Below are 11,758 nucleotides of genomic sequence, written 5' to 3' on the forward strand. Positions count from 1 at the left end.
GCCCCATGGCCTGCTGGACAGGGCCTGGGCCCCCACCAGGGCTCCTCCTGGGGCTGTTGTCATGATGAGGAGGTTTGACTGATGGGTACCATCAGACCCTATATGGCCCTGCTGTTCTTAGGGGTCTAGGGGCCTATGTGGTAATCCTTGTTGTTTTTAATCCAAGGCTATTATGGTGTGTGACAATGCTTCTTTGATTGTGAGGTGCAATTTATTTTAAGATACTCTATCAGTATAATAATAGAACTTTGGGAAAGCAAACTGCTAAGTGACATACACATGAATTTTTCTTTCATATGAAAAATACACACTAGAACAGCGATTCTCAACCTGTGCGTCGCGACCCCTTTGAGGGCTGAAGGACCCTTTCACAGGGGTCGCCTAAGACCATCTGAAAACACATATATAATTACATATTGTTTTTGTGTTTCATCACTATGCTTTAATTATGTTCAATTTGTAACAATGAAATTGGGGGTCACCACAACATGAGGAACTGTATTAAAGGTCGCGGCATTAGGAAGGTTGAGAACCACTGCACTAGAAGATCACAAAGTTTGAGTTTAATCTCTTTTTACATTTAGAACCTAAGTATTCTTTTGGGTCACTTTTTGCCCTTGACAGACTTGCACAGCATCATGGTGACATTGACATGGCTTGGATAGGATGATTGAGCAATATTGGGGGATGACCTTTGTGTGATGGAATCGAGGGTGATGCCTTCTACTTGCTTCAGGGAGCCACGGAAAAAGGCCAGATTTGTGAAATAAGATCGTGAGATGAGTTTTGGACATGTGGAGACATTTTGGAACATTCTATTTGACACAACTTTTTGGAGCGCCCTGCTATTTGTTGGATGGGGTACTGCCCGACTCATGCCAGCTCCCCAGAAGGCCTGGTTGTCTCTGTATAGATGCCTTGAGATTGGTCTCTAGCTTCCTGGAAGTCACCTTACTAAGGAACCAACGCATCTACTTTCTCCTCAGAAGTAACATTCTTTAGTAATTTTGTTCACACCAAGAAAAACCGAAACAAGGGCACAGCTCCCATCTTAGATCACCATGTGCCTGTTCCCTCTCCCCAACGTGGCCAGTCCTCTCCTAGTTAAAGCCCCCCCTGCTGTTTACATTTTAACATGTTTGGTTTTTTTTTTCTTACAACTCTACGTCAGGGTCCATCTTAGTGTTAAAACGGCTTGATTGCTTCACTCTGCCAAGGTAAAGAAAACCAAGGCATTGATTCATTAATGTGTTTGACAAATATTTACTGAGTACACACTATGTGTTGTAATATTTAATGAAGATTCAGGGCCTGAGCTACTCCAGGCTCCTCTCCCTAGCTGTTTACTGGAGGAGACCAATTATTATTTATAAATTAGGGGGTAGTGTTTGGGGCTTGAGATAGACATATTTTTAAAAATCTATCCCAGTAAATGTTCCATGTTCATATAGTCCTTGAGACCTCACACTGTAGTATTCTGAAGTGACTAAAATTCTCAAAATTGTTTGAATTTCCTTGACTTTTCCTTTTGCATTTAATTTTATGGAATTTAATTTTTTTATTTCACTGTTACAAAAAAAGATACCTCAGAGTTTATTTAGTATTGAAAATGATAAAGAAAACTTAGAAACATTTTTTTCTAAATGTCTAAGTGCTAAGATATTTTGATCAAAGTTTTAAAATATTTTATTGTTAGCCCTCAACTATTGATCATTGCCTGCCCTCCTCACCTTCCCATCTATTGAAATTTTCTCTGCTGATGCCAAACCGACAACAAAAAAACAAGGCCTTGTATCCTCCCACATCAGTTGTAGTTGATGTGTGAGATGAGAATATGTGACTTTAGAATAATGTGTCCCACTCCCCCCCACACACATACCATACACACACACACACACACACACACACACACACACACACATCTATGGCCTCATAGGAAAAGATGAGCTGGACTAAGCATTTCCTCCTTTTTGAATTTGGAATTGGGAAACTGGAGCACTAAGAATGAGCCAATGGCCAGAGGGACAGTGGTGAAAAGGATGCATGGAGGGAAGCTGTGATATAACATGGCCAGGGCTCCTCAAGGTAGGAGAGAGAAGTGAGAAGTGAGAAAACCTGAAGAGTGCAGGCATTTTCTGATCTTTATGAATGAAGCAGCGGCTCAGAGCGCTATCCAAACATGTAGAGCTAATAAAGGTAAATCGTATTCACAACTTGCTCTTCTTAGACTTTCTCCCTTCATATGAAAGTAAAAAGCAAAACAAACAAACAAACACAAAAACAAACAAAACAAAAACTTGGGTAGTATCAGTGAAATAAAATTCTAGGAGTGGGCTCCATCTCACTTTGCCTGTGATCTCTCTCTGTCTCAAATGCTTAGAAGTGATGTACACATATTAGGGGTTTTCTGATTTGTATTTCACCCAAAGTAAACTCAAAATTTCCAACCTAGTTACAAAAAACATAAAACAAACAAACAAGAGTAATGTTATATTCTCATTATTTCACTGTTAATAGGACTCTGTCCATTTCTACCAGTAAACTGATATCTATCGCCTGCTTTTTGCTTAGAATTCTAGTGAGTGCAAGTCTTTCTATTTAATGAAGAGGCTGAAAAAGAGGAGAAGGAGAGGTCCTCTCTGCCCTGGAGCTTCTGGGGAAGAGAGAACGTTCTGTGCCATCAACAGGGTCAAATAATCTAGTTTGATAAACCATTGGAAACCTTCATTAGACTCTCAGTCTAGCTTTTCTGTGCCATAAAGAGATTTTTGTGTCTATTTATCATTGTTGCTAACTTGTTTCCTGCTAATATAAATCTGCTCGTGGAAGCAAAATGGAAACAAAGGGAAATTATAAGATTCCAAAGACCTCAGAAAATAGTGCCATGTCCTGCAAAAATAATCTTCGAAGAGAAAGATGTAATTTGGCTCTGTTGGACAGCCTGATTAACACTTGTCCATTCCTTCCTTCAGTGATGCCCTTCCTGGCATAGATCCTCCCAAAGGCTGTTGTGGGTGTCCTGTTGTTGGTATATGTTCCCCTATAGTGATTCCATTGTAGGGATCTTGATATCTTTTCCTGCTAGTGGACTATTGTCTAAGCTACACTGGTCTACCCAGGTCACGTGGGGCTTCACATATCTTTCCTCCCAGGGGGCTTGGGCTCCTTAAGCAAAGTGCTCAATTTCTCCTCCTGAGTATTGCATACAAAGGTGTCTTAGGTGGGAACCTTTATCATGCCCTATAGGATTCAGTTACATTCTTCCCAAGGACCTGGCTGCTTGCCTGCCTTTTACTTGCAACACTGAAAAATAGACCATTCGAATGTTAGCTCAGTTAAGATAGGCTGCCCCTATCCCTGGCAAGCTGACTCAGCTGGTTGGAGTGTCATCTTTACCCAAAAGATTGCAAGTTCGATTCCTCTTCAGGGCATAGATCTGGGTTTCGGGTTTGATCCCTGATTGCAAGTATGGAGGCAAGCAATTGGTGTTCCTCTCTCACATAATGTCTCTCTCTCTCTCTCTCAAATCAGTAAAGCATATCCTCGGTTCAGGATTAAATAAATAAATAAGTAAATTATTAAAAAAAGACAATCTTCCCCTAGATAAGTTGTGCCTCGAGGAGCTGCCATAATTTAAAACTTTTCCTCATTTTAAACTCCAAACACCTATTCAAGGCCATGTGCTGCCAAAAATAAGGCAACGAAGAACTTCAGGGCATACCAAATGGAGGTGAGTTTTTAAATCTGCATATGTTTATAGTGTGTACCCCAAAATGAATTAGACTTCTGTTGGAAAAATTTAGGGAGGAAAAAAACATTTCCTCTCTAAAACACACTCCTGCAAATTAAACTGACAAAAGATGCATTAGCAAGAGAAAAAACAGTTTACTCACAAATGCAACATGAATACACATGGGAGTTTTTAGTGATGAAAAACTCAAAGGGGTGGTTAGAATTGGAGGCTTATATACCACTAGAGGCCTGGTGCTCAAAATCCCTACATGGGTAGAGTCCTTAGGCCTGGCACGCAGTCAGGGCCGACCAGGTTCCCCGCCTCCCCGTTTCCTCCTTCCCTCGCTGCACATGCACCACCACCGCATGGTTCCCCCACTCCCACCCCCTGCCTCGCTGCCTCCCCATCTCCTCCTTCCCTTGCTTCCTCAGTGCCCAGCCACCACGGCTGGTCTACCACCATGTTCTGCACCGCCCCCTGGTGGTCAGTGCACATCATAGTGAACAATCAAACTCCCGGTCTCACGGTCGAACTCCTGAGGGGACACTGCATATTGGCCTTTTATATATATAGATCTTAATAGGTGAAAGGAAAGGGGAGAAAGGCAATGGAAAAACAAATGACTTCTTAGAAGGGGTGGGAGAAAAGACATTAATGAAAGACAAATGACTCCTTTGGGGAGATAAATGGACTCTTGGGAGAATATATGGGAGCTATGATAGTCTTGAATGTCTGTTTGGATGTGGTGCCTACTTGAGTCCTAGTCTCCAAGATTAAAGTTGTTCCCATGGAAGGGATTTATGACAGTTGAATTGTTTTGGGAGTGTCTGCAATTCATTTACATAGGAAGATGAGGGACTTTAGGAACTCAACCTTCAGCTCAAAATAATTTCAGCACCACAGTGGCGTATTTTGGCATGGCATGTCTTTATCCCTTTCAAAAACGACCAAATCATTTGAACATTATAAAATACTAGAGGCCCAGTACATGAAATTCCTGCATGGGTAGGGTCCCTAGGCCTGGCCAAAAGGCCCCTCGGTCTCTCTCTCTCTCTCTCTCTCTCTCTCTCTCTCTCTCTCTCACTCAGTATTCAGAACAGGTTTTCTTTTTAAGTTTATTCTCGTTGCTGCATTGAGAATGGTCTGAGAAGGAATGGACAAGAAAGATTTGGACAGAGCAGTCAGGTGGTGATAGGTAAGAGAGATCATGGTGAACTGAAGTGGTGGTAGCAATAAGATAGAAGGAGTATTGGACAGGTGTGGAAAGTATTTCTAAGGTAGAATGGATAGGTCTTCCTAATGGGTTGAATGATCTTTTACCCTCTCTGCATCCACCCCGTTCGGTATTTAACTTTGAAGTGTCCTCTGCCTCTGCCTCTGGACTTGACCATGTGCCTGGCTTTGGGTAATAGAATGAAGCAGAAGTGCAAGTATGGTGCTTCTAAGTCTACAACTCGGGAGGCCTTGCTCTTTCTTGTGTTTCTGTCATCTCCATGAGGACATTCCTGAGGTAGCCTACTGGCATGGAACAGATACATGTCAGAGACTTGAAGTGCCCAGTCAGCCCAGTTGAGACTCGTCTAGATGAGTGGTCGGCAAACTCATTAGTCAACAGAGCCAAATATCAACAGTACAACGATTAAAATTTCTTTTGAGAGTCAGATTTTTTAAACTTAAACTATATAGGTAGCTACATTGTTATTAACTTAATTAGGGTACTCCTAAGGCTTAGGAAGAGCCACACTCAGGGGCTAAAGAGCCACATGTGGCTCGCGAGCCGCAGTTTGCCAACCACGGCTCTAACCAACTGAGCTACCTGGCCAGGGGCTGCAATATAAATTTTAAAAAAATAAAGTTTACTTTTATTATTATTTTTAAAATTGATTTGTTTTAGAGAGAGGAAGGGAGAGAGAAACATTGATTGGCTGTCTCTCACATGTGCCCCTATTGGGGATCAAACCCACAACCCAATCCTACCACATATGTATTGTGCATTCCTATGGAAACACTGAGATGAGTAACTCAAAGGGGTGGGTAGAACTTGGGCTTATATAACATCTTAAAAGAATAATACATTTTTAGGGAAGTGACAAGACAAAGGAAAAGGAATTTTGAGTTTCTAGATTGGCAAGTTATTGTGGGAAGGCAAATCTATGGGGAAATTAATGGAAGGTAAAGGCTAGTGTTAGTAAGATTTGTTATGTCGACTTCTCTAGTGTAGTCTACAATAGTCTCTGATGATTAACTTCTGTTCTTGGTAGAAATTTCTGTCCTGTTTTTACAAATTTATGTCCTTTTTTAAGGGAGGGCAGAGAACTTTTATTGAACTACTTCTTTTTAACTACTTTTAGCTCAAAATAATTCTTAGGCAAAAGTGGCTTACTAATATTCTATTTTAAGGCTTAATAATATTTCATTGCATGTATATATCACATGTTGTTTACCCATCTGTCAGTGGACACTTGGGTTGCTTCCATCTTATGGCCATTGTGAATAATGCTGCTGTGAACCTGGATATACAAATGTCTCTTCTAGTTTCTGCTTTTGGTGGAGTTGCTGAATCATATGGCTCTCACTTGTTTTTAATTTTGAAATCCTATTGGTGGGATGTTGGAATTCTTAGATTGATTCTCTAATTTTCTTATCTTTTTTCCTCTTTCTCTTTGACTTTCCTTTTTATACTACTTTTTGGAAGTTTCCTTTACCATGGTTTTCAACTCTTCTCTCCTTATAATTTTCTTTCTCTTTCTCTCTTTTCTTCTATTGTTCCTTCTTCCCTTCTTTTTTCCCTTCCTTTCCTCCCTCCCTCTCTTTCTTGGACTTTAGCTATATGTCTTATGTGGAACAAGCACTGATTTGGAGTTAAATCATGAAGCAATTTTATTTTTGTCTACTAGTCTCCTTTTATTATTACATAGGGCTAGTTTTTTCTTTGCCCTTGAATCAAATGTGAAGGGAAAGAAGGAGAAGAAATCAGAGACCTGACTATGAGGATAGTAAAGTCAAGGTGTGTAGTTTCTTGTAGGTAATACTTTTTTCTACATGATTTTTATAAGAAAACATAGCCACTATTTTTTAATTAAGTAGTTTGTATTTTTACAACCTCATTAGCAGATATAAAATGTTAATATTTAATACAGATATAATACATAATTTCAATTACGTTGAAGCATCTCCACAACCCCACCTGTCTCCAAAAGGGTTGACTCATCCACAACCTCTGCCACAGCTTGTACTTCTGTTTTATTCATAATAGACTATATTGCAATCATTTGTTTGCTTGTCTGTTTCCCTTCCAGACAATAAGCTACTTGAGAGGTCTCATTGTCTCTCCAGTGCCTGGAGTATAGTGTTATTAAACAAATTTCTGTTGAATTAAACTGACAATTCAAAGGGTAAAAAATCAAAGATTCAGCAAAAGAATCCAAAGCGAGTGCTGATTCCAGAAGACAGGCTGTTTGTCTACTTGAAAAGAAATATCTCTCACTCATGATTATGACCTCTGGTTTCATCCTTTCCTCCTCCTTCATTGAGTAGGGGAGGGGCTAACAAGTTTTTCTACTGTCAATTCAGGGCTGCCTCCACCCAACATTAGACAACAGGGCCAAGAATATTTTTCTCCTAAAAAGGAAATTCTGATTATAGTGATCATGTTCAAATGCCTAAAGGTTTGCTGGAATCTGATCCTCAGTTACCCTGTAACTGAGAATTACCATATTTTGGAAAAAAAATTACTCTGAAATAAGATAATGAGAGGCTTATCCCATATAATAAAAGTGTAATATCCAAATCGACTGAATGGCTGAACGACTGGTCGTCAGGGGGTGGGGCCAGCGAGCAGGTGGCACCAGGCCAGCCAAGGTACGTACCAGCGAGCAGAGGGAGGGGACAGCAATCGGGGGGCGATGGTAACCAGCGGTGGTGAAGGGGAGATCAGGGTTGGGGGGGCAGCTGCTCACTGGTCAGCGCCTTCCCCAGATTGGCCCGTCAGTCACCTCCTGTAGAGGGAGGCCAGACTGTGACTTAGGCCCCTCCCACTGGGGGACATCCCCTGAGGGCTCCCAGACTGTGAGAAGGCACAGGCTGGGCTGAGGGGACACCCCCACCCCCCGTGCATGAATTTTCATGCACCAGGCCTCTAGTTTGTAAATACTTGGCTCACCTTTATGAGAGACATATCTTTACACTATACAAGTGTAGAGTATGTTTTATGGGTTTTATTTTCCTTCATAGCTCTGTAAAATCAGAGCTTTATTGGTGTAAGCCCTCTGTGTGAAATAAATGATAGATAAACAGATGATCATTTTATTTCATGATCGAGACAAAATGTGCTTGGCTTTACTGCACCTAATCTCCCACTGAAAGAAGAGTTTTAAAGTGCATAGTAGTTAATTTTCTTTGGCAGGATATGAGCTGTAAACATGTTTGCAATTGCTTTTTCTCTTTATTGAATTAGAAATTTTCAGTGATTATAATTTTTTACTTCTCTGTGGGGAACCTGGAAATAATTTGTTATATCTATGTTTTCTATTTTTCAGATGCCATTGCAATGTTACCTGGAGTGACATGGGATACAATTTTAATAATTAGTTTTAGCATATTACTACCATGGTATAGTAATATTGACTAGTATAGGACAGAAACTTAATTTTATCTTTTATACCAAGTCTGACAAGTAATGTTTGGCTCTGCGGACTATTGATCTTAGAATGTAATGAGGCTGCATCGAGACTCAATAGGAAACAGTGCTACCCCTGGTTAGAGATGCCTTCCTAGGTTCAGGAGTGGGATCCTAGTCACAGCTCACATTAGAGTAGATCAGTGGGAAGGGAGTTGGAGACCACTCCTGAACCCATTGGGAATGGGCTTCGGTTTCACTGACAGATCCCTTCATTGCTCCCTTCTGCATTTCTCTAAGCCTTCTCCTATACCTGGAATCAATTGATATATCTTCTTCAATTAGCTAATGTTTTTAGGGTTTATCCCTATTGTAGCATGTATTGCTTCTTCATTTACCTCATTTTGTCTATCCATCCATAAGTTGATGGACATTTGAGTTATTTCCACTTTTTGACTGTTATGAATGATGCTGTTAAACACATTTGAGAACACATTTTTGTGTGGACATGTCTTTTTATTTCTCTTGGGTATATAACTAAGAGTAGCATTTCTGATGTGTAACTCTATGTTTAACATTTTGGGAAACTGCCAATCTGTTTTTCAGAGCGGGTGCACCATCTTACAATCCTTTCAGTAGTGTAGGAGGATTCCAATTTCCTTACATCTTCACCATCACTTGTTATTGTCTGTGCTTTTTAAATTTTAGCTCATAATGGGTGTGAGGTGGTAGCTCATAGGGTTTGATTTGCATTTCCCTGGTGGCTAATATGCTGAGGATCTTTTCTATCATGCTGTTTTAAGAACCTATTTCTGTGCCAGTCATCAATGCCTACTGTGTGCAAGGTACATAAGCACAGGTGCATTAATGGAACTGAGTCCAATTTATTTGTAAATTAGGGATATAATATTTATTTCATGGAATTATTATAAGGACCAAACAGTGGTTCAGAGCTCAGCCATTAATCAGCTAAAATTCTAATCCAGGCTCTGTCTCTTACTATCTGTAACTTCATATATAATTTAGTGTTTCTTAGCTTTAGTTTCTTCATTAAGAAAAGGTTATCTCTCCTTCCATACTGTTGTGAGGATTGAATGAGAAAATGCAAGCATATTTTTGAACACACTGCCTGCCACATAATCACTGAAAGAGAGGCAGCTCTTCCTTCAGAGGTGTCAGTTCCTGTCGTAGCCAGTGGAGCCTTCCCAGACCCCTTTACTATGCCCCTGCCCATGAGGGTTGACTTCTTAGAGCTCACTGCTGGTCTCTTTTTCCAGAGTATGGCCCTGGGGCTTAGCCCTACATTCCCCCACTGTGGGGGACAACAGACAGCTAATGACTGATTCATTCGTTATTCAAAAGTCTGGTCCCTGGCCTCAAAGCAGACCTACTCTTGGGTGCAGTTTCTGCTCCGCAGCTCTCTCCCTGTGAATCAGGCCAAAGTCAGTCTTTGCCCAAGACCACATCCTTGTTTGCTCTTCCTCCTTACTTTCCAGCTCCACCCTCTCCCTACCTGCTTTGTCTGAGTACATCCTTCAGCAAATTACAGACCCAAAACCCAGTCCCACTTTGCCTCTTGGGAGCCTGCCCAAGACAGTGCCCTACCCAGCCAGCGCCCAGCATGCCCCTCCTTCAGCACAGTCCTTGCCTTCACCATCATCCCCTCTCCCCTTACTGCCTCCCCACCACACCCTCACCCACATTCTCCTGCAAAGAGAAGAGGAGAGGCATGTTAGGAAAGTGTGAAGGAGATAGAAATAATACAAGAAAAAGAAGCTGGAACTGTGGGGAAGAAAACGAGGAATTAATGAAGTGCCGGAGAGAGGAGAAATGTAGCCATATACAGGGGGACTATAAGCAACATAAATTCAACAATAAAATTTATGGCTGTGGTATGACAGAAAAAAATTCTTCTTTACAGCCCTTACAGAAACTCCTTTCTAAGAAGGATGTGTCCTAAAAATGGATCTTTGTTTTAAGAGGTTAGCTGATACTTGCGAAGATGAGAAGCAGAAGGGAGATAAATTACTCTGTATAGAATAGGAAGGCTGGGATGGCAGGAGGCTGGAGGAAGTACCTGAGGTGAGGAGGGGACGGTGGAGAGTAATAGGTGTGGATAGTGACAGGATTGAATCAGAGATCCTTAAGAATGATTTTATTTTCATTTTAATGAAGGTTGTTTTTTTTTTTAAACCACAGGTGTCCAATGTAAACCCAGCTTCCAGCCTTTTTTCAAGAAATCATTAATAAAGATCCATTTCTCACTAATGTGCTGGGGCGGAGGTGGGGGTTGGGGGGGGGTTGAACTATTTTTAGAACAGTGAGTCCTGATTCAGAAGCAGATGTAGGGGGAAGACTAGGCACTGTCTCCTGGGAGCCAGTCTCGGGGAGTCACAGTGGTATACCTACCCTGCTTCTAAAGGAAAATCCTGAGAAAAAGAAAGGACAGACTAGGAGCTTGTGCATATATATGTATCTCTTTTTTCAACAGATTTTATTCACTAAAATAGAGCTGAGGCCAGAGGGGGATGGCGACAGAGAGGCAAGGGCCAAGCAGTAAAAATCCCCCAAGCACATCCTTGGCTGTTGCACTGAGCTGCTCTAGGAAACCTGGAAATTTCCATGTGTGTGGCTCCATGACTTGTGTCTATTTCTGGGATTTTAGTGATTTCAGTGGCTTCTAAGTAATTACAGTTCTTTTGTTTGTACCTCGATTTCTCAACTCCTGTTATACACCAGCGTGAAGCATCTGTCCTCAGAGTCCCTGCACGAGCCCTGCTGCTACAGGAAGGAAGGAGGAGGGTGGCATGAGGACGAAGTCTGTTTCTCTCAGAAAGTTCTCCTGCAGCCCCACTGAGCCATTTGCTTCTATCTTGTAGGTGAGAGCGGGATCCCTCAGCCAGCCTGGGTGTGGGGGTTATGAGAAGGCAGGCATTCTAGCTGTCCGGCCTCCTTCGTAGAGGACACAGGCGAGAAGCAAGATGTGAGTGGCCTTTGGCTGGCCAAGCTGTTTCATCTGCCAGAAAACAGTATAAAAATCAGGAAAGTGAATAAATGTGCGACATCTGACAACCTAGCAAGGACCCTGCAGCCTAGGCACCCTGAGAGAGGATGGCCCCTGTCAAGGATAAGGAGAATTCTCACACGCACAAGGTTGAAGTATCAGAATTTAGAGAGACCAGGCACTCACTGCACGGGAGGGGGTGTGGGAAAAAGCTGAAGAGGAGGCATTGGTGGAAATACATATACCGAACAAACTATCAAGTTTCCTCCCCATGCCCCCTACACACACAGAAAACAGTTTAGTCTCCTGAGACCTTCTGTGAGACAATGTGGAGACCACGTGAAGATGGCATTCTGAATCGTTGGCCCCCTCTTAACCCTGTGAGCCAGGTGGATATACCTCA

The sequence above is a fragment of the Myotis yumanensis genome, unplaced genomic scaffold (genome assembly GCF_028538775.1).
Source record: "Myotis yumanensis isolate MYYU_CA2020_CCGP unplaced genomic scaffold, mMyoYum1.0.hap1 SCAF_11, whole genome shotgun sequence".
In the NCBI taxonomy this organism is placed as follows: Eukaryota; Metazoa; Chordata; class Mammalia; order Chiroptera; family Vespertilionidae; genus Myotis; species Myotis yumanensis.